Source organism: Salvelinus namaycush, chromosome 9, assembly GCF_016432855.1.
Source record: "Salvelinus namaycush isolate Seneca chromosome 9, SaNama_1.0, whole genome shotgun sequence".
In the NCBI taxonomy this organism is placed as follows: domain Eukaryota; kingdom Metazoa; phylum Chordata; class Actinopteri; order Salmoniformes; family Salmonidae; genus Salvelinus; species Salvelinus namaycush.
The window spans coordinates 26,802,587-26,824,511 of NC_052315.1; the positions used below are offsets into that span (position 1 = coordinate 26,802,587).

Consider the following 21,925-nt stretch of genomic DNA (forward strand, 5'->3'; position numbering starts at 1 on the left):
TTCACTGTATCACAATTCTAGTGGGTCAGAAGTTTACATACACTAAGTTGACTGTGCATTTAAACAGCTTGGAAAATTCCAGAAAATTATGTCATGGCTTTAGAAGCTTCTGATAGGCTAATTGACATAATTTGAGTCAATTGGAGGTGTACCTGTGGATGTATTTCAAGGCCTACCTTCAAACTCAGTGCCTCTTTGCTTGACATCATGGGAAAATCAAAAGAAATCAGCCAAGACCTCAGAAAAAAATTGTAGACCTCCACAAGTCTAGTTCATCCTTGGGAGCAAATTCTAAATGCCTGAAGGTACCACGTTCATCTGTACAAACAATAGTACGCAAGTATAAGCACCATCGGACCACGCAGCCGTCATACCGCTCAGGAACGAGACGCGTTCTGTCTCCTAGAGATGAACGTACTTTGGTGCGAAAAGTGCAAATCAATGCCAGAACAACAGCAAAGTACCTTGTGAAGATGCTGGAGGAAACAGGTACAAAAGTTTATATTTCCACAGTAAAACGAGTCCTATATCAACATAACCTGAAAGGCCACTCAGCAAGGAAGAAGCCACTGCTCCAAAACCGCCATAAAAAAAGCCAGACTACGGTTTGCAACTGCACATGGGGACAAAGATTGTACTTTTTGGAGAAATGTCCTCTGGTCGGATTAAAAAAAAATAGAACTGTTTGGCCATAATGACCATCGTTATGTTTGGAGGAAAAAGGGGGAGGCTTACAAGCCGAAGAACACCATCCCAACCGTGAAGAACGGGGGTGGCAGCATCATGTTGTGGGGGTGCTTTGCTGCAGGAGGGACTGGTGCACTTCACAAAATAGATGGCATCATGAGGGAGGGAAATTATGTGGATATATTGAAGCAACACCTCAAGACATCAGTCAGGAAGTTAAAGTTGGGTCTTCCAAATAGACAATAATCCCAAGCATACTTCCAAAGTTGTGGCAAAATGGCTTAAGGACAACAAAGTCAAGGTATTGGAGTGGCCATCACAAAGCCCTAACCTCAATCCCATAGAGAATTTGTGGGCAGAACTGAAAAAGTGTGTGCGAGCAATGAGGCCTACAACCTGACTCAGTTACACCAGCTCTGTCAGGAGGAATGGGCCAAAATTCACCAAACTTATTGTGGGAAGCTTGTAGAAGGATACCCGAAATGTTTGACCCAAGTTAAACAATTTAAAGGCAATGCTACCAAATACTAATTGAGTGTATGTAAACTTCTGACCCACGGGGAATGTGATGAAAGAAATAAAAGCTGAAATAAATCATTCTCTCTACTATTATTCTGACATTTCACATTTTAAAAATAAAGTGGTGATCCTAACTGACCTAAAACAGGTTATTTTTTACCAGGATTAAATGTCAGGAATTGTGAAAAACTGAGTTTAAATGTATTTGGCTAAAGTGTATGTAAACTTCCGACTTCAACTGTACAATTATCTGTAAGGTCCCTCAGTCAAGCAGTAAATTTCAAACACAGATTCAACCACAACGACCAGGGAGGTTTTCTAATGCCTCGCAAAGAAGGGCACCTATTGGTAGATGGGTACAAATAAAAAAGCAGACATTAAATATTCCTTTGAGCATGGTGAAGTTATTAATTAACACTTTGGATGGTGTATCAATACACCCATTCACTACAAAGATACAGGCGTCCTTCCTAACTCAGTTGCCAGAGAGGAAGGAAACCCAAGTCATAATAATAATAATAATAAAAAATAATAATTTAAAAAACGCTCAGGGATTTCACCATGAGGCCAATGGTGACTTTAAAACAGTTAGAGTTGTATGGCTGTGATAGGAGAAAACTGAGGATGAATCAACAACATTGTAGTTACTCCACAATACTAACCTAAATGACAGTGAAAAGAAGGCAGCCTGTCCAGAATACAAATATTCCAAAACATGCATCCTGTTTGCAATAAGGTACTAAAGTAAAACTGCAAAAAAAAAAAAAAAAAAGTGTCATATTTGGGGCAAATCTAACAACACATCACTGAATACGCTCATCATATTTCTAAGCATGGAGGTGGGTGCATCATGTTATGGGTATGCTTGTTATTGCCAAGGACTAGGGAGTTTTTTAGAATAAAAAGAAACAGAATGGAGCTAAGCACAGGCAAAATCCTAGAGGAAAACCTGGTTCAGTGTGCTTTCCAACAGACACTAGGAGAGAAATTCACCTATCAGCAGGACAATAACCTAACACACAAAGCCAAATATACACTGTAGTTGCTTACCAAGACCACATTGAATGTTCCTGAGTGTCCTAGTTACAGTTTTGACTTAAACCAGCTTGAAAATCTTTGGCAAGACTTGAAAATGGCTATCTAGCAATGATCAACAACCAACTTTAATATTTCTGAAGGCACTGTAAATACTGGCATTATTCCCATTCCCCCCTATTTTCTCTACTTCAATCCCCCTCTCATTTATTTTCCACCTTTCACCTCTCTTTATGACCTCCACATCTTTCACCACAGTCCTAGTTTCCCTCCTCTATTCCATCTCTCCACATATCCTTCCACCCCTCTCCTGGATCCTCCCCCCCACTTTTCTGGGTTCTGTGAAGTGGAAAGGCCTCTGAATGAGGAGTAAATTGCTTGTCCTCTTGTTTCAAAACCAATTCAGCTGTGGCTCAAGGATGGCAGCTGAGCAGATTAAGGCCAACAGGGCGAGGGGGGCACAGGATGTGACGTAGGGGTCAGCCCACCCACACGAAATAAGCAGCACTGGCACCTGTCCGTCTGCCCACGGCAAATACCCCGAGACAACCATCACAGGTCACATGTGGACTGAGAGGTATCAGTCAGGTGGAGGATATGGGGGACGTGTTAGGGGACAAGTGAGAGACTACAAGGCTTTAATATGTGAGTTGTGACCAGTCTTCGTCAACTGGATGTAACTTCATCTTTAATCCTCAGCCACTCTACAACCCAAACCCCAATGCTGCTAAAATCCAACCAGGCCCTCAAGCCCTGTTCTCGTATGGCTCAGGACCAAATGCCATTTAACCACTTCCACAAACCAATGACTTCAGAGCCATCTTCCCTTTAACCCTCCTGAGAGAAACCTGAAGCTCCAATACCTGCAAGCACTGAAATGTCTGTAGCTTCCACTGTAGCCATATCCGGGCTAAAGCTTACTACAAGCTCTATGCAGACGCAAGATTCGGAGTGTTGCAATGCCGTTTGTCGTGACAAAAGAGGCGGCGCCTTCTAATACACTCCGGCATTCTACGTACTACCTGAAAATTGAGACATGCCGTTCCTTCTGCAGCCAAGTGGCGCAGCGGTCAAAGGCACTGCATCGCAGTGCTAGAGGCATCACTACAGACCCTGGTTCGATCCCGGGCTGTATCACAACCGGCCGTGATCGGGAGTCCCATAGGTCGGCGCACAATTGGCCCAGCGTCGTCCGGATTAGGGGAGGGTTTGGCCGGGGTAGGCTGTCATTGTAAATAAGAATTTGTTCTTAACTGACTTGCCTAGTTAAATAAATGTTCAATAAAAAAATAAAAAGATAAAGGGGGCAGTGTTGTTATTGGTACCTTGATCTGATCTACAGCGCCTTCAGAAAGTATTCAGACCCCTTGACTTTTTCCACATTTTGTTATGTTACAGCCTTATTCTAAAATGTATTACAAATATTTTTTTCTCAGCAATCTACACATAATACCCAATAATGACAAAGTTAATGTATTAAATATATTAAAAATAAAAAACAAAAGTACCTTATTTACATAAGTATTTAGACCATTTGCTATGAGACTCAAAATTGAGCTCAGACGCATCCTACATTGATCATCCTTGAGATGTTTCTACAACTTGATTTGAGTCCACCTGTGGTAAATTCAATTGATTGGACATAATTTGGAAAGGCACACACCTGTCTACATAAGGTCCCAGGTAACAGTGCATGTCAGAGCAAAAACCAAGCCATGAGGTCGAAGGAATTGTCCGTAGAGCTCAGAGACAGGATTGTGTCGAGCCACAGTCCTAGGGAAGGGTACCAAAATATTTCTGCAGCATTGAAGGTCCCCAAGAACACAGTGGCCTCCATCATTCTTAAATGGAAGAAGTTTGGAACCCCCAAGATTCTTCCTAGAGCTGGCCGCCCAGACAAACTGAGCAATCATGGGAGAAGGGCCTTGGTCAGGGAGGTGACCAAGAACCCGATGGTCAGTCTGACAGAGCTCCTCTGTGGAGATGGGAGAACCTTCCAGAAGGACAACCATCTCTGCAGACCTCCACCAATCAGGCCTTTATGGTAGAGTGGTCAGACGGAAGCCACTCCTCAGTAAAAGGTATATGACAGCCCGCTTGGAGTTTGCCAAAAGGCACCTAAAGATTCTCAGACAATGAGAAACAAGATTGAACTCTTTGGCCTGAATGCCAAGCTTCACGTCACGAAACCTGGTACCATCCCTATGTTGAAGCATGGTGGTGGCAGCATCATGCTGTGGGGATGTTTTTCAGTGGCAGGGATTGGGAGACTAGTCAGGATCAAGGAAAAGTTGAACGGAGCAAAGTACAGAGAGATCCTTGATGAAAATCTGCTCCACAGCCAAGACAACGCAGGAGTAGCTTTGGGGACAAGTCTCTGAATGTCCTTGAGTGGCCCAGGGCCAGAGCTTGGACTTGAACCCCAAAAAACATCTCTGGAGAGACCTGAAAATAGCTATGCAGCAACGCTCCCCATCCAACCTGACAGAGGTAGAGAGGATCAGCAGAGAAGAATGGTAGAAACTCCCCAAATACAGGTGTTCCAAACTTGTAGCATCGTAACCAAGAAAACTCTAGGCTGTAATTGTTGCCAAAGGTGCTTCAACAAAGTACTGAGTAAAGGGTCTGAATACTTATGTAAATGTTATATTTCAGTTTTAAATGTCTAAAAAACAGTTTTTACTTTGTCATTACGGGGTATTGTGTGTAGATTGATGAAGGAAAAATACTATTTAATACATTTTAGAATTAGACTAACACAAAATGTGGAAAAAGTCGATGGGTCTGAATAATTTCAGAATGCACTGTATAGGCTATATAGGCTATTCATCAAAGTAGCCTATTTTGTATTGATAACCAAATATAATCTCAGCGACTGTTCAAACAGTAAACCAAACAACAAGAATCCACCCAAAAATGTATTTTGTTTAGAAGTAATAACTAGTGATTACAGGCATAATGACAAGTTAAACAGCCTACCTACAACTGGTAAAAAGTTGTCACGACGTGTGCTGCTTTGTCTCCTCTCACTCATGTGACTCAGACAATAGTGGACTAAGCTGCATGCTGCAGTGCTCTCTCAACACACACACCCATCCAGCCCTCCCCACCATTCACTCACTCGCTCACTCGCTCACTCGCTCACTCACTCACTCACTCTCCTCACTCTCCTCACTCTCCTCACTCACTCTCCTCACTCACTCTCCTCACTCACTCTCCTCACTCACTCTCCTCACTCACTCTATTCACTCACTCTATTCACTCACTCTATTCACTCACTCTATTCACTCACTCTCCACACTCACTCTCCTCACTGCCTGATTGTCAGCAGCAGCAGGTCACAGTGAAATATATATATTTTTTAAAGAGAAATGCCATGGCGGCCTGCGGTGAAACTTAGAAGTAGCCCAAAAACTTGCAACCCACCTGCGACATCGTTTTCAAAGTAGCCCAATTTGGGCCGGAAAAAAAACGCAAACATGGCAACCCTGCTATCAATAGACGGCCACTCTTCTTGCTTTCACAAAATGAAGGAACAAAAACTTTGCTATCGCCCCGTTGTGAATGGGAGTGGGACCGGCGAGGATATCATGTTACCAAAAGATGTCAGCTACTCCAAAAATACCACTCCACATGAACGCATGGACATAGATCAATAGAGTGAAGCTTGTAGTCACCTTAAGGCCCTGCCAACCCTGTCATAACAACCTTACCAAACCTCATGGACAAATATGAACCAGGGCCATCTTACACTGATCTGGAAGTCCAATCTAACCCCAGGAAGACCAGGTAACAGCTGTTCCCTTTGACCTCTGACCTCAATGATCAGTACACCTTCTGTCTGAGGACATCTAGAAGAGCATATGTGGAGGAAGAGGCACCAACAACCGTATTGCACCTGCTTATCAGAGGTCCTAGTGGGAGTGAGGAGCTAGTGGTGGAGGTACCCCATGTGTCCCTACTACCAGTTGGAACCAAACAGAGATCTGCTTTCCATCTGAGCTCTAGTCTTCCAAAATATCACATCTGCAGTCTATAAGGACATCTGAGTTCAAAATCCTGGCTTTAGCCAAACATTAAATTCTGCATTAATATAATCCACCGTTTTTACGAGTGAGTTAGCGGATCTTAAAAACTATACCCGCTGACTGAACTGAAATCTAACATCCTGTGTGTATTAAAAAGGCACAGTGTTACGCTCTGAGCATAAGTATGGATATAAAAGTCATTTGAGCAACATTAATATTTACTGATGAGCATACTGAGCTCCCAGGAGTTCAACCAAAATGCTTGCCAGGAGCTTAAAAACACAACTAAGCCGCACAGTCCTCTCCAAGTGGAGAGATGCTCCAAGAACAAAAACCTGCCATACACATATCATTACAAATAGTCTCCAACTGTCTTGAGTGTGTTGTTATTGTGTATGTCTACATGTGTGTGAATGAAAGACTGTCACAATGTATATTCATGTTTATACAATGGGTGGGTCTAATCTTGAATGCTGATTGGTTAAAACTGCATTCCAGCGGGTGTCTATTCCACAAATTACCACCGGCTAAATCTATGACTTTAAAATGCCTATTTACTCTGTTCCATCTGACTGCACAATCCACTGTCTCATCAGCCCAGCCAAGCAATTTATAAACTTGATCTCCACTATAAAAAGCATGTAGACATTATCTCACATTTCTTTTAGACTAACATTTCGTTTTCAACAGCAGATATTTGTATAAACCTTGCTGTCTGTCTCTCTGACATTTGCAACATTGTTTCAATATTGAAATTTGATCTCCAACTGTCCCATGGTAATGACCGTGTTGGGAGTCGGGACGAGACAGACAGGCAAACAGCTTTTCTCAGCCAGTCGAAATCATGAATCAGCTGGCATCATTTTTATGGATATATACAAAGAAATGTCAACTGAAAAATGGTAAAACTAAACAAAATGCAGCTTGTTTGCAGTCTTTCCAGCTTCAGTTTGAAGTGATTGTGTTAGCGGTGTTGTTGGCTAGCTCCTCTAAACAACAGCGTCCTGAGGAGTGAGCACATTTTCTATGCCAGACGAGATCGTGCTTCATTAGCTCAATGTTATGGATGTATCCAAATAAATGTCCCTAGAAAACAGCTTAAATAAATGCAAATGCGGCTAATTTGCTGTTATTCTGGCTGCACTTTTTGACTTGACTGTAAGTTAGCGATAGATGCAAGAGATAGACTTGTGTGGGGATTATATCTAAATAGTAGTATATCGTCTCGGGCCTAACAACACTCGTGCCAATATATCCTCCAAACACCGGCTTCTCGGGCATTATCACTTAAATAGAGGTGAGTGGCATGTGTGTTATGTGCATGGTTGGTGTGGGCACTGGGGGGGGGGTGTGTGTGTGTGTGTGTGTGTGTGTGTGTGTGTGTGTGTGTGTGTGTGTGTGGACGGACTGTGATCATAGGGCAGCAATAATCTCCCGTGACTCACAATTACACAAACATAAGATTCTAAAGGGAAAATTGGTCTTCACTCAAGCTGGTGAAGGGTGATTTTGTGCGAGAAATCCATCTTCAAAATCAAATTTCTATCAAATCAAGCTTCTTTGTTGTCCATGAATGACTTCCTCTCCCCCCAAAGCCGCAGTAATAATGTGTGGAGTCCTTTCATTATCCTTCACAAACCAGGCTTAATCCCGGAACTGGCATTAAAGAAGAGCACAAGGCACATAAAGGTCGCCCCGCAAGTGAAATGGGAGCCGTAATGTTCGGTTAACACTATGGTGCTGCTGATGCAACGTAAATCCTGCAGCTGCATTGATGAGGGTTAGGGGGATAGGGGCAGTCCCACACAAAAGGTCACCAACAAGTGGGTAACTGAAATAGAGCCACCATCATGAAAACCTTTCCCTCTGTTTAGCTCTACAGATAACTGCCAAAATAAAGGAAACACCAACATAAAGCGTCTTAATAGGTTGTTGGCCACCAGTAGCCAGAACAACTTCAATGCACCTTGGCATAGATTCCACAAGTGTCTAGAACTCTATTGGAGGTTTGTGACACCATTCTTCCACGAGAAATTCCATCATTTGGTGTCTTGTTGATGGTGGTGGAAAACGCCGTCTCAGGCGCCGCTCCAGAATCTCCCATAAGTGTTCAATTGGGTTAAGATCTGGCGGCTGAGATGGCCATGGGATTTGGGTTACATTTCAGTGACCACTCGTGCCCTGTGAATGGGGGCATTGTCATCAAAGCCATGGTAGACAAAATAATGGCCTGCTTAGCATTTTTATACATGACCCTAAGCATGATGGGATGTTAATTGCTTAATTAACTTAGGAACCACACCTGTGTGGAAGCACCTGCTTTCAATAAACTTTGTATCCCTCATTTACACAAGTGTTTCCATTATTTTTGGCAGTTACCTGTATAACTGTCGTTCTATTCCTCATCTTTTTCATCTTATTTTCTGATATATTTTTGCTCTTTCTCTAAATCCCCAATCAGCCTAGCTCCCATCAGTAGAAAGGTCAGAGCAGAGAGACAGGGCTCGCTGACAAGGAATGAGACATTTCCACCAAGAGTAGGCTCACATGTCAGGGAAAGGAGATGGGAGAGGTGGGTCATGGAGAGGAGAGTGGGGTAAGGGAGATGTGAGGGGGGTCAGGGAGGGGAGAGGGGGGTTAGGGTGAGGAGAGGGGGGACTGATGGGTCTGATGGTCACACAGAAGAGCAAAGAGAGAGAGCGAGAGCGACACCCCCCCCCCCCTTTCAAATGTACAGAAAAATACATAAAACAGTCATCCATGGGTTAGTGTATCATCGTAAAACCCATAATGCCGTAATCCATTCTCATTTCCATTATAACACAAGACCACACAAAGAGATTTCCCTATACGTTGAATGGTTCAGGCGCACAGAAGCAGACGGCACTAAATATCTGAATTAAAGATGGAAACATAAACCTTAATTTATCTGTCGTAATCCATCAATCACCAGATTGGATCCGCTGAGCCTGTGCATACATTATTCATAATGCATCAGTGATTTAGGAAATGTAAATGCAAATAGCACCTGTAACCTTCACACAGATTACAGGCTCCTTACATGCAGTGGACACGGATTACAGGGTTTCACAGGGCACGCAGACAGACAGACAGACAGACAGACAGACAGACAGACAGACAGACAGACAGACAGACAGACAGACAGACAGACAGACAGAGACTCTGTCTGTCTGTCTGTCTGTCTGTCTGTCTCTGTCTGTCTCTGTCTGTCTCTGTCTGTCTCTGTCTGTCTCTGTCTCTGTCTGTCTGTCTCTGTCTGTCTGTCTCTGTCTGTCTGTCTCTGTCTGTCTGTCTCTGTCTGTCTGTCTCTGTCTGTCTGTCTCTGTCTGTCTCTGTCTGTCTGTCTGTCTGAGACGAGATCTACCGCTAAGATTTTTTTTTTTTTAAACATGACTTAAAACATTTAACATGAACCTAATAAAATGTGCTTTGTGCAGTAGGCCTAATACATTATCACAGCATATTGGCTATATGCCTGGCCTGCCAATATGGTTATTCTCAGACCATATTATATTTAAAAACTTGAGCTTTGATAACAAAATAGATCAGTTGGTGTAGCACTTGCGAGGCACAACTAGGGCTGTTGCGCTGACCGTATTACCGACACACTGGCGGTCACGAGTCATGAATGTAGTCAAATTCCACGTGACCGTTTAGTCACGGTAATTAGGCTTCTCCAAGCTCTGATGCTGTTAATAGTCAATAAGTAGCCTACCAAACTTGCTAATAGCCTGATACTCAGCACTCTATTGTCCCTCTAATCACTCTGACATCAATGCAAAGTAATTGAAAATCTAATCAAACACTTCATGAGAGCCCATGAGATCATGTTACGCAACATTTCTATAGGCTATGCAAATGCACGAGAAAACAGACTGGTGGCCTCTGCTAAAAATAGGAGGATCCCATCAGCTTTCTATAGGTTAGGCTTACTATATTTATTTTTCAACTTTCCTAATATTTAGCACATTGCTTGTATTTACAACAGGTGTATAGCCTACCTGGCTGGCATGAAAATGAACCACAGGAAAAGCTTCCTCCACTCACTATTTAAGTGCATTTATACGGTCCATTCTAAAGCAAAACAAAATTCACAAATATATTATTTAGTATATGTAAAGACAAGATTAAATCAAGAATAGACAGATGGATGACATAATTAGCCTATCAACTTGTGAAATATATACAGTACCAGTCAAACGTTTGGTCACATCTACTCATTCAAGGGATTTTCTTTATTTGTACTATTTTCTGCATTGTAGAATAATAGTGAAGACATCAAAACTATGCAACAGCACATATGGAATCATGTAGAAACCCAAAAAGTTTTATTTTATATTTGAGATTCTTCAAAGTAGCCACCCTTTGCCTTGATGACAGCTTGGAATGAGTAGGTGTGTCCAAACTTTTGACTGGTACTGTATATTTGAGCAGCTTTCCCCTGAAAGGTCTGTGCACGGCCCTGGTACAGTAGCCTACTAACTCCCTGAGCCACTACTAGAGCCTGTCTTAAATCTTCATCAGAAACACATTAGTCCTGTGTTTCATGGAATGCTGTTGCTGAATGTCATGCTGTTGTGGAATCATCAGGGGGTTTACTAGAGGTTTATAAGAGAGGAGATTAGGACTAAATGAGGGGGGTGTCTTATTGCTAGGAGCTGCATAACAATGTATGTATTTGAACACAATGTTGTGGCTGCAGAGGCAGCAGTTGGCATTGTGATGCTGTAGAAGTACCCCCTCCCCCCCTCCTCCCTCTCTCCATGCTTCTCTCTCTCCTTCCCCATCCCCCTCTCTCCCGCTCGTGCTCTTCAGTTGACCCTTTCACTCGCTAGCTCGTCTCTGCTGCCAACAGCTTTGCATTTCAAATGACGATCAATTCTCTGGACCGGCACTGTCCTTCTCTGCCATATTGACTGGCCAATTCCCAGGTAACTAAATCGCTAAGCTCGCCCCTAACCCCGTCGCACGTTGGCGATAGCTTACACATGAGAGCTTGATCGATGGGCGGCCATTAACACTGCGAAGGCAGATCAGCCAGGAGATTTACGAGGCCAGGGACGGGACATTTTTGCAGAAGGAACAGCCAAAACACACACACTCTCACCATCTGTCTGTCTGTCTGTCTCACAACTGCTCAATTTGACCCTCTCTTACCTCAACCGTATTGTATGGAGCTAAACATCTTGCACCAACGTACTGCTCATGACACATGCAGTTGCAGTACATCAATCCATAATGTACTCTCATACACCTGCATATGCACATCACACTGACAGTGTGAGGAAACTGACACCAGACCTTGAAATGAAAAGATGGCCTGCTTAGATCTCACACTGACTTGTCCCCCATTGACCAATACACTGTATACTGTACCTACAGTCCAACACATACAGTACCAAGACAATGGAAGAAACTGAAACAAGAAGAAGATGGGACAAAGATGGAAATGGGATGGGGATAAGAGGGTGGGTGGAGGAGAGGAGGGAGATGACCAGAAAGACAAATAGAGTGATGGAGAGGAGAGAAGGACAGAGATAGAGAGATAGATAGAGGGAGGGAGAGCCGCCAAATAGAGTGGCATGTGCAGCCACTAGAAAGAGCCAAGAGAATAATAACTAACAGCAGCTACAGAGTCCTGGCTGAGAGAAGGCTGCTGCTGCCAGTCCACTGTCACACAGAGAACAGCATTCTCACACGGTCTCAGAGAAGGTTTCACACACACACACACATTGAAACACGCACACATACACGCACCCAACTCCATTTTAGCACAGTCCTATTCAATACTGAGCATTCCCACACTGAGCATGTACATGAACACATAAGCATGCGCACAAACGTACAATAAATGCAAGAGTACCCAGTCCTCCCATAAGATACCATTATCACACAAATACTGTATAGCGACACAGAGATTGATGGGGGACAGTAGAAGAATATAAGTGTTGCACTTTACACACTCTCCTCTAAAACACACATAGGCACACACCAATACTCAATCTTCTTGAAGAGTCCCCTCCCTCCCTCCCTCCCTCCCTCTGGAATGTTCCGGCATGCACACAGTGCCATTGGAAGAGAAAATATAAATGCAACATGCAACAATTTTCTATAAGGAAATCAGCCAATTGAAATAAATACATTAGGCCCTAATCTATGGATTCCACATGACTGGGCAGGGGTGCAGCCATGAGTGGTCCTGGGAGGCATAGGCCCACCCACTTGGCAGCCAGGCCCACCCACTAGGGAGTCAGGCCCAGCCAATCAGAATGAGTTTTAAGGGCTTTATTACACACAGAAATACTCATCAGAAATGCTCACTAACAGGGATGTAAACAAATTTGTGCACAACATTTGAGCGAAATAAGATTTTTGTGTGTATGGAACATTTCTGGGATTTTTCTTTTCAGCTCAGGAAACATGGGACCAACACTTTACATGTTGCATTTATATTTTTGTTCAGTGTAACTAAATAATGGACAGTTGCAATGGATGAAACCTGATGATGGTTTATTTAGTCTAAAATATGCATAGGAAAAAGAGACATGCGGCAGTATAAATATATATATGTTTAAATTGATATTCATATTTCTACCTGCAGCTGTTTGTAGCATAAATATAATATTTTCTGCTGAGCTGTCCGTTGTAAACAAATGGATGTGTCAGCTGACTGCTGGATTAAGATGCTTCCCTAGCTCCAGTGGAAGTGTGTGTGTGTGTGTGTGTGTGTGTGTGTGTGTGTGTGTGTGTGTGTGTGTGTGTGTGTGTGTGTGTGTGTGTGTGTGTGTGTGTGTGTGTGTGTGTGTGTGTGTGTGTGTGTGAACTTGGAGGGTGAGGGGAGACGCCATCACTCTAAACACAGATAAAAGAATGCCTGAAATCTGCTGAGAGCAGCCAAGCTGGGGAGATCAATGTGTGTGAATGTCTTAGTGTTCATGTGTGTGCGTGCCTGAATGCCTGTGTGCATATGTGCATGCACGTGCGTGCGTGTGAATTATAAATAGGCTACATCGATGTGCACTGTAGTATATTTGTCTCTTAACTAGTTGCACCATTGTGGGAACACAGCCATTTTGGATGGCTGTGTCCTATTACCAACCCTGTGAGATTGTGAGATAATGAATTGTGGACCTATACAGTATACTGAAGATGTACGTGATAGACACAGAAAGGGGAGGGAGGTTGATGGCTTACTGTTGCCCAGGCAACTCACACAAATAGCCAGGGCCTGATCTGGGTCATTGAAATGCATAGGCTTGCCTTAGCACCAATTATTAATATGTATGTGGAGCATCATCTATGACAAGCGCCAAATGTCAGGCTTCTGACAGGGATATATCAGAGGGCTGTGGATAAAGCCTATGAAGACGTCCCATTTAACCCCCATATGTCCTGCGTAGGGTTGCAAAGCTACCGGTAACTTCCCGTAATCTTCAGTAATTTAGGTAATTATCTATGGCAATCTATCTTAACAATGGTAATTTATACTTGAATAACTTCATGTTTAGTATACATTTTTATATATCTGTGTCCATATTGTCCATGAGTTTCTAGTAGATAGACCATATGGTTCAAGAGAAAATAGCAGAATTAATGAAAAAGCATCTAATCAACAATGGCATTATTTTCAATTACCCCTGCAACTTGTTCAAATATTGACTTTTTTCTCAACTGGCAATAGTTTGGAGCCAAAACATTGACAACAAATACATATTGACATATTCAAATAAATAAGTGTAAAAAAAAAATTGAAGAAACCCTCATATTAAACACCAATGGTACTCACTAATTTGATCATTTATATTTAAGATAATTTTGTACAGCTTTGTCATTCTATTTTTTATTTTAAAATCTTATTTAATTATTTCCTTTATTTTTAAAAAGTGTTATGGCCACACAGACGGCCAGATATAGTGTAATTACAGACACCGATGATAATCTGAAGTACCCAAAAGGGCCACTAGATATCTTGTGATAGGTTACATAAAATCCTTGAAAAGATACCAGAATTCTTGTAGTTTACTGTTAAAACTTAAAAGATTCCAGTAATATACCCTCCCTTTGCAACCCTAGTCCTTAGCTGCCTGACTACTGGCATGGAGGGAAGGAGAGGGGCGAGAGAGGCTGCAGCTGAGCTGAGATGTGCCCTTGGGGAGACTCAGCTCATGTCAAAGATAGTAATAATCTATAGTGGTGCTTCATTCTCAATAGGCCATATCATGCATGCATGAATGTATGTATGCATATACACTGAACAAAAATATAAACGTAACATGTAAAGTGTTGGTCCCATGTTAAAAAGATCCCAGAAATGTTCCCTACGCACAAAAAGCTTATTTCTCTCAAATGTTGTGCACACATTTGTTTACATCCCTGTTAGTGAGCATTTCTCCTTTGCAAATATATTCCATCCACCTGACAGATGTGACATATCAAAAAGCTGATTAACCAGCACGATCATTACACAGGTGCACCTTGTGCTGGGGACAATAAAAGGCCATGTCTTACGTTTTGAGGGAGTGTGCAATTGGCATGCTGATTGCAGGAATGTCCACCAGAGCTGTTCCCAGAGAATTTAATCAAATCAAGTTTATTTTATATAGCCCTTCATACATCAGCTAATATCGCGAAGTGCTGTACAGAAACCCAGCCTAAAACCCCAAACAGCAAGCAATGCAGGTGTAGAAGCACGGTGGCTAGGAAAAACTCCCTAGAAGGCCAAAACCTAGGAAGAAACCTAGAGAGGAACCAGGCTATGAGGGGTGGCCAGTCCTCTTCTGGCTGTGCCGGGTGGAGATTATAACAGAACATGGCCAAGATGTTCAAATGTTCATAAATGACCAGCATGGTCAAATAATAAATCAGGAGTAAATGTCAGTTGGCTTTTCATAGCCGATCATTAAGAGTATCTCTACCGCTCCTGCGGTCTCTAGAGAGTTGAAAACAGCAGGTCTGGGACAGGTAGCACATCCGGTGGACATGTTAATTTATCTACCATAAGCCGCCTATACAATGTCATTTTAGAGAATTTGGCAGTATGTCCAACCAGCCTCACAACTGCAGTCCACGTGTAACCACGCCAGCCCAGGACCTCCACATCCAGCTTCGTCACCTACGTGATCGTCTGAGACCAGCCAACCAGACAGATGATGAAACTGTGGGTTCGCACAACTGAAGAATTTCTGCACAAACTGTCAGAAACTGTCTCAGGGAAGGTCATCTGCGTGCTCATCGTCCTACCAGGGTCTTGACCTGACTGCAGGGATGAATCCCGGTTTCAACTGTACCGGGCAGATGGCAGACTGCATGTATGGCGTCGTGTGGGCGAGCGGTTTGCTGATGTCAACAATGTGGACAGAGTGCCCCATGGTGGCGGTGGGATTATGGTATGGGCAGGCATAAACTACAGACAATGAACATAATTGCATTTTATCTATGGCAGTTTGAATGCACAGAGATACTGTGACGAGATCCTGAGGCCCATTGCCGTGCCATTCATCCGCCGCCATCACCTCATGTTTCAGCATGATAATGCATGGCCTCATGTCACAATGATCTGTACACAATTCCTGGAAGCTGAACATTTCCCAGTTCTTCCACGGCCTGCATATTCACCAAACATGTCACCCATTGAGCATGTTTGGGATGCTCTGGATCAACGTGTACGACAGCGTGTTCCAGTTCCCACCAATATCCAGCAACTTCGCACAGCCATGGAAGAGGAGTGAGACAACATTTCACAGGCCACAATCAACAGCCTGATCAACTCGATGTGAAGGAGATGGGTCGCACTGCATGAGGCAAATGGTGGTCACACCAGATACTGACTGGTTTTCTGATCCACGCCCCTTCCTGTTTTTAAGGTATCTGTGACCAACAGATGCATATCTGTATTCTTTGTAATGTAAAATCCATAGATTAGGGCCTAATGAATTCACTTCAATTGACTAATTCCTTATATGAACTGTAACTCAGTAACATTTTTGAAATTGTTGCATGAGCGCGTTTATATTTTTGTTCCGTGTATGTAGGGGAGATTAGACAGAGTTGAGCTACCCTTGTTTCTAGGAAACCATACACAAAATGTATAATTTGACCAAATATTTAGGAAGTGGTCATCATTTCATGTAGTCTGTGAAGGAAGAAACCACATGGAAAAGGTGCAAGTGAGGTCAAAATAAACAAATTAATGTATTGTGTAAGAGGTTTCATGATGCTTGTATTTAAACCAAAGTGGATAATTTTAAGATTGTTACATCAGTTGGGGTCTCTATAAGCTTCAATATGAAATCCTAAAACTAGCATGAAAGTGCATCCTTGTAGCTGTGTCGGCTAATATAGTCAAAATGTTTGCCTTGGGGTAAATTGAGGTGGTGGAAATACTTCATTCAGTACAGAAATTTGTTGGCGGCTTAACTTACCCTGTCGCGTGACTCAACTTACCCCATACCTGGGGTAAGTTGTGCCAAAATACCTATTTTGGTAAAGCTATGATTTCAAATGTAATGTTTAGATGAATTCTGATTATTCCAGGGATACACAACATCCTAAAATATGTAAATATCTTTGTTAGAAAGAATGCTATATTTCCCTTGACGGTGATGCTGAATGTAAAAAATGGCTCAATTTACCCCACTCTCCCCTATGTATTTTGCATGAATTCATGGTATATTATGAATGCATGTGCATACAGCTGCATGCATTCATTTGGGCTCCCGAGTGGCACAGAGGTCTACGGCACTGCATCTGAGTGCTAGAGGCGTCACTACAGACACCCTGGTTCAATTCCAGGCTGTATCACAACCGGCCGTGCTTGTGAATCCCATAGGGCAGCTCACAGTTGGCCCAGCGTCGCCCGGGTTTGGCCGGTGTAGGCCGTCATTGTAAATAAGAACTTGTTCTTAACTGACTTACCTAGTTAAATAAAGGTTCCATTTAACAATGACATGTTTTTATTTATGTATACTGTATGTGTCCATAAGCCAACTTGTACTGTATTTAGGATATGCATATTCCCCAAATGTATGCATCTTTAAAAAAGTATTCTATACTGTAAACTACACTACATGATCACAAGTATGTGGGACTTCCGGCACCGACAGAGATGGCCACCTCGCTTCGCGTTCTTAGGAAACTATGCAGTATTTTGTTTTTTTATGTATTATTTCTTACCCCAGGAAATCTTAAGTTTTATTACATACAGCCGGGAGGAACTATTGGATATAAGAGCAACGTCAACTCACCAACATTACGACCAGGAATACGACTTTCCCGAAGCGGATCCTCTGTTTGGTCCACCACCCAGGACAATGGATTGGATCCCAGCCGGCGACCCAAAACAACGGTGCCGCAGAAGGGGCAGACGGAGCGGCCTTCTGGTCAGGCTCCGTAGACGGGCACATCGTGCACCGCTCCCGAGTATACTACTCGCCAATGTCCAGTCTCTTGACAACAAGGTAGACGAAATCCGAGCAAGGGTTGCCTTCCAGAGAGACATCAGAGATTGTAACGTTCTTTGTTTCACGGAAACATGGCTCACTCGGGATAGGTTATCAGAGTCGGTACAGCCACCTGGTTTCTTCACGCATCGTGCAGACAGAAACAAACATCTCTCTGGTAAGAAGGGCGGGGGTGTATGCCTTATGACTAACGAGACGTGGTGTGATTATTACAACATACAGGAACTCAAGTCCTTTTGTTCACCTGAACTAGAATTCCTTACAATCAAATGCTGACCGCATTATCTACCAAGAGAACTCTCTTCGATTATAATCACAGTCGTGTATATCCCCCCCAAGCAGACACATCGACGGCCTTGAAAGAACTTCATTGGACTCTATGTAAACTGGAAACCACATATCCTGAGGCTGCATTTATTGTAGCTGGGGATTTTAACAAGGCTAATCTGAAAACAAGGCTCCCTAAATTGTATCAGCATATCTAATGCGCGACCTAGCCGCGTCCTCAGAGCATGCACAGACAAGCTGGCTGGTGTGTTTACGGACATATTCAATCAATCCTTATCCCAGTCTGCTGTTCCCACATGCTTTAAGAGGGCCACCATTGATCCTGTTCCCAAGAAAACGAAGGTAACTGAGCTAAATGACTATCGCCCCGTAGCACTCACTTCCGTCATCATGAAGTGCTTTGAGAGACTAGTCAAGGACCATATCACCTCCACCCTACCTGACACCCTAGACCCACTCCAGTTTGCTTACCGCCCCAATAGGTCCACAGACGACGCATTCACACTGCACACTGCCCTAACCCATCTGGACAAGAGGAATACCTATGTAAGAATGCTGTTCATCGATTACTGCTCAGCATTTAACACCATAGTACCCTCCAAACTCGTCATCAAGCTCGAGACCCTGGGTCTCGACCCCGCCCTGTGCAACTGGGTCCTGGACTTCCTGACGGGCCGCCCCCAGGTGGTGAGGGTAGGAAACAACATCTCCACCCCGCTGATCCTCAACACTGGGGCCCCACAAGTGTGCGTTCTCAGCCCTCTCCTGTACTCCCTGTTCACCCATGACTGCGTGGCTATGCACGCCTCCAACTGAATCATCAAGTTTGCAGACGACACTACAGTGGTAGGCTTGATTACCAACAATGACGAGACGGCCTACAGGGAGGAGGTGAGGGCCCTTGGAGTGTGGTGTCAGGAAAATAACCTCTCACTCATTTCTGTATGGACCTTGCTTTGCGCCCGGGGGCATTGTCATGCTGAAACAGGAAAGGGCCTTCCCCAAACTGTTGCCACAAAATTGTGAACACAGAATAGTCTAGAATGTCATTATATGCTGTAGCATTAAGATTTTCCTTCACTGGAACTAAGTGGCCTAGTTAGAACCATGAAAAACAGCCCCAGACCATTATTCCTCCTCCACCAACTTTACAGTTGGCACTATACATTGGGGCAGGTAGCGTTCTCCTGGCATCTGTCAAACCCAGATTCTGTCAGACTGCCAGATGGTGAAGCGTGATGGCATTGCGCATGGTGATCTTAGGCTTGTGTGCAGCTGCTCGGCCATGGAAAACTATTTCATTAAGCTCCCGACGAACAGTTCTTGTGTCGACGTTGCTTCCAGAGGCAATTTGGAACTCGGTAGTGTGTATTGCAACTGAGGACAGATGATTTTTACACGCTACGCACTTCAGCGGTCCTGTTCTGTGAGCTTGTGTGGCCTATCACTTCGCGGCTGAGCCGTTGTTGCTCCTAGACGTTTCCACTTCACAATAACAGCACTTACAGTTGACCGGGGCAGCTCTAGCAGGGCAGAAATTTGACGAACTGACTTGTTGGAAAAGTGGCATCCTATGACGGTGCCACATTGAAAGACACTGAGCTCTTCAGTAAGGCCATTCTACTGCCAATGTTTGTCAATGGAGATTGCATGGGTGTGTGCTCGATTTCATACACCTGTCAGCAATGGGTGTGGCTGAAATAGTCTAATCCACTAATTTGAAGGGGTGTCCACATACTTTTGTATATATAGTGTATAATAGCACGCTATCTACAGCGGCATTAACAGAAAAATTGCTATTGACGCTATTATATTCTACTTATAGTAAATGTACAGCATGCTGTAAGCAAGCTATCAGTTAATCAGTGAATTACTAATAACAAATGTTAAATCCATAATATCAAAGGAGGAATGACTAAAAAGCCACAGATGTGATTGGTGAATGACATGGTGTTTAGCATCTAAGCCTTGCAGCATTGGAGCATTGGGACCCCTGCTACTACTAGCACTTCCTGTTCACCTAAGCATGCTTAACTCTACGGGCTGATCTCATGCAAACATCAGTTTAATTTCCCCCATAATATGGTTGACTGGAGGAATTAATACATCAAATACAGCAGGAGGAAACTCTCCACAGGGACTCCCAGTCTATTAGAATTTTGGCAGGCCACCGAGGAAATACACCCATCACCCAAGCAACAACATTGGATGCTTTGACAAATCTGCACTCCCAAAAAGAATACACATAATCAAATGGATAGCAGACGTTATACTGAAAGCTATAATGTTGAAACAACAATGGTATTACACTATTACTGAAAGAATAATAGTGTACAAATGGAAACAATCTGTTGGACACCAGCCATCTTCCAAAGCACCCCCATTTCTAACATGATTTCTATGGGAAATCTTGAATAACACCTACGCAATGGAAAAGTGTGCGACAATGATTTGTCCACTGGATTGGGTGGACAGTCACACCCAAGTGACGTGTGATGTTGATTTCCCAGTGACGTATTAGGCAGCCAGGTGAAAGGACTCAGACTGGTTGGCATGAGGTGCTGGGTTTACTCATGGCGTTCATGAGACATGTCATCCTGAATGCACAGAGAACAGCTGTTGCCATCAAGCCCAGGCCCCAAGACATGGGACCTGCAATCTGGACTGTGTTTGTTGAATACAGTGCAGAGTATATCTAACTGAGGGTGAAACATACATTAAAAACCAAACCAACAACCCACACAAGCTGAAACTGTGCACAGTCTTACTCAAGACAATAACACATAGCCTAATACACTGATTCATAATGTGCTGTACCATTTGCTCAAACACTCTGCAAAACAAACAAGGAAGTAAAGGTTGTCCATTACATCGCTCTAATGGCATGAGGCTAGTTAGCATAGGTGATAATGTTATATATCCAGATGATCTACAGGCAAAGAGGCCTCTATACAGTATATCTCAGTGTATAGGAGACAACTCTGTAATCAGCCCTTCGCTGTCCTGAGGAAAACTAGCATATATTTCAGTGTTCGTAGAAGTGTGACTTGCAGCACATTCTACTCCCTAAACCTGACATGGGGAAAACAATGAGCTCTGAATTTGAAGCATCATGATAAAAACAACTTGGGGATGTCGTCACAAACTGGTGGAGTTGAGATGCATATTGCAGAAGGACGCTTCCCACAGGTTAGAGCATGCCGTTTCAGATATCTGTGTGCATAATAACACATGCCAAGCTAGATAGAACAGTACTTGCCGAAGGAGAACTGAGTCATGTCAATATCTACAATACACAAGTCCAATACACATCAAAGGATGGAACTGTTACCTTTTGTTATTATTACTGGGGTACAAAATTGTTTTTTTTTACTGATTTGCAGGCTGTTGGTTTAATGGTAGACTGCTGGCAAACCAACAGAAGACAACAGAAAGAAAAACATTTCTGCAACACAACTGCATATCCTAGTCACATGAAGCATTAAGTGTCCAAGACCAATTATTTTGGCATTACACTCAAACTATAGCCTACAGGTGGTAACATAATTGCAGTAAAGGTTTAACCTAATGCTTTGCAACTGACAAAACTCAGGCTGCAACGTTGGCACTACTATGCCCATCCCAGTCAAATGTGACAGGTTGACAAGAACAGCCTGCCAGACCAGCAAGCAGTGCGTGTCGGGCCTTGCACTCCTAGTGTGTACATTTTAACAAATGATAAAAAAGTGAAAATAAATATGTTTATAACAGTGGTAGTACAATGATAATACAAAGTAACTCCCTAAGCAGCAAACGAAAATGACACTTGGCAATGGCAACATTGTATCGCTGACATCTCTTTGTAGGCAACGAAAGTTCATGCCAGATGTAACATCATTACATGGTTGT

General features: G+C 43.2%; 1 protein-coding gene across 1 annotated transcript in view; it reads right to left on the minus strand.

The window, feature by feature from the left end:
- The window catches only part of LOC120053907 (breast cancer anti-estrogen resistance protein 1-like), a 116,141-nt gene that overhangs the window by 93,692 nt on the left and 524 nt on the right, over window positions 1-21,925 (minus strand). The gene's annotated exons all lie outside the window — the stretch shown is intronic.